The following is a 2,558-nucleotide window of genomic DNA, read 5'->3' as shown; positions in this document are numbered from 1 at the left end:
AGTTGTCTGTTTTTTTGGAGTTGGATCATGGGGCTTAATAGACTCAGATGTCTTCTGAAAGACCTGTCTAAATATCAAGGTCACTCTTTGTTCCCACCTCCAAAAATAGACACAAGACGAACCCTGGTGTCACTATCAGATTTAGATTTTAACGGCAGGTAAGTGATGGAAGATGCTCAAGTCAGCTGTATATTTAGCAGGTGTGTTTTCTGAGGCAGGTGGGAGATCACAGGGGTCGTCATAAATGTAGCAAGCCCATTAAATCATTCAGAGGATGTGAATATTGCTCAGTCCCCGAGCCTGATTTGTTATTCCGACTGGTGGCTTGTTTAAAAATGTGACAAAATCTCTGATGTTTAAAGCTCATGAGCTGTAAAAACTACACTGATCACCATAACAAGCACATTAAAATGACCTGGCAACCAACCACAACTTTTGCATGTGCAAACGCCCCTGTCATGTTCTTTAGGCAATGTAAAACTCAGTTTCATAAAGTATCTTGAGACTTAAAGTGAAAATAGTTTTTTTCAACACTTCTAATTAGCCGTGAGTGAGTGTCCATATATGTTGAAGTTGCTGTGGCAGTAGTTGTCCACTAGAGTGAGCACAGAATGTGAAGAGCTTTTGCATCACATTGAAACGAGGACAAAACAACAGAAATTGCACATTGCACAACATAATGCTGAAGTGAGGAAGATTATAGTGCAAACCATTTTTGCCAACATGATGAAAATAATGAATGAAATAATGCAAAATATGAAATGAAAAAGTTCAAGCATTGCAAAATGCTCATTATGAAACAGTTTAATGTAAACTTGTACAGCAGCTTAAAATGAGCAAATTGGGGAGAGATTTAACATTGCATCGGAAACCTCTTAAACCTCTCTCCAGTGGAGACAGTCTTATCATTATGTGTGAGGTTAACATAAAAATAAATCTTTTTGACTGAGAGAAGAGAAGAATTTGCCCCCCAGGCCCTCTAAGATGTAGATGAGTTTGTTTATTCATCAGAACAGATTTAGCGAAATTTATCATTACATCACTTGCTCACCAATGGATCCTCTGCAGTGAATGGTGCCGTCAGAATGAGAGTCCAAACAGCTGATAAAAACATCACAATAATGCACAAGTAATCCACACCACTCCAGTCTAACAGTTACAGTCTTGTAAAGTGAAAAGCTGTGTGTTTGTAAGAAACAAACCCATCATTAAGACATTTTTTATCTTCAAACCATTGCTTCATGGCTAAAATATGAGTCCTTTATTCATAATACTGCTCTCTCCAGTGAAAAAGTCCATCTCCTATTGCCCACTCACATCAGAATCCACCCACATATTTGCTTAGAACAATTTTGAAGTTTTCACTGTAAACTGTGCTTGATCTGTGCATATTTCTCTTCTGATTCAGACAAGAAAAAATTTTCAAAGGAGAAAGCAATATGGATAAAGGACTCATATTTTAGCCAATAGCAAGATGTTGATGGACTGGAGTCATGTGGATTACTTGTGGATTATTGTGATGTTTTTATCAGCTGTTTGGACTCTCATTCTGACGGCACCCATTCACTGCAGAAGATCTATTGGTGAACAAGCAATATAATGTTACATTTCTGCAAATCTGTTCTGATAAATAAACAAACTAATCTAGATCTTGAATAGCCTGAGTACATTTTTAGCAAATTAAAATTTTTGGGTGAACTATTCCTGTACTAATATGGCACTAATAGCAAAAAATAACAAAAATAACTCCTATATTTCAAAAAGTAAAGCATGGTGCTTGAAATGCCAAGATCATTGATTTGATTCCAAGAAATGCATGAACTGATAAAATACATGCAGTATAGGTTGCTTTGAATAAAAGCATCAAATGCAGACTTGAAAAATAAATAGCTTTCCCACAACACTGCATCATTCCTGTAGCTCAAACAGTAGTACATGCTGCTAAAAATGCCAAGGTCATGGTTTTGATTTTTGATAAAGGCACCTACCGAATGCTTAAATGTAAATATATATCCACCGCAAACTCACTTTCAGCTCAATTCTGATAATAAATGCACACTTTACACCTTCACATCATTTCCTGATGGATAAAATCAAGTGCCATCCCACACAAGTATTCTGTTTCCCTCTGAAATACGTCACATAACTGAAGTAAATTGGGTTGCTGATGTCTTTCACGTTGCTTCTAATGAACTGATTGTAATCAAGGAAATTTCCTCATTGCGTTCTCGTATCTGTTATTCAGTGTTTAACGCATTGAATAGAAGATGTAACAGCTCATTTTGCAGCACTCCTCGAGAAACAAATGTGCAATATGGCCGTTGCATTCAATAGCAGAATGAAGCCAGTGTCCCGTCGCCAAATGATATTAATCTTATTGAGTTAATAATGGCATGGGTCTGCACGCCTGTGTGAGGACACGGCCCACTGATCACATATTTCAAAACAGACTGTGCTATATTCCCCCCAGAGCGAGGGAAGCCCCCACAACATCAGGGCTGCCTCTGAAAGCGTGTGACGTCACACTCACACATACACATGTTTCAGATGGCAGGCTG

Source organism: Barbus barbus (genome assembly GCF_936440315.1).
Source record: "Barbus barbus genome assembly, chromosome: 3".
Classification (NCBI taxonomy): Eukaryota; Metazoa; Chordata; class Actinopteri; order Cypriniformes; family Cyprinidae; genus Barbus; species Barbus barbus.
This window is presented reverse-complemented; position numbering follows the sequence as displayed.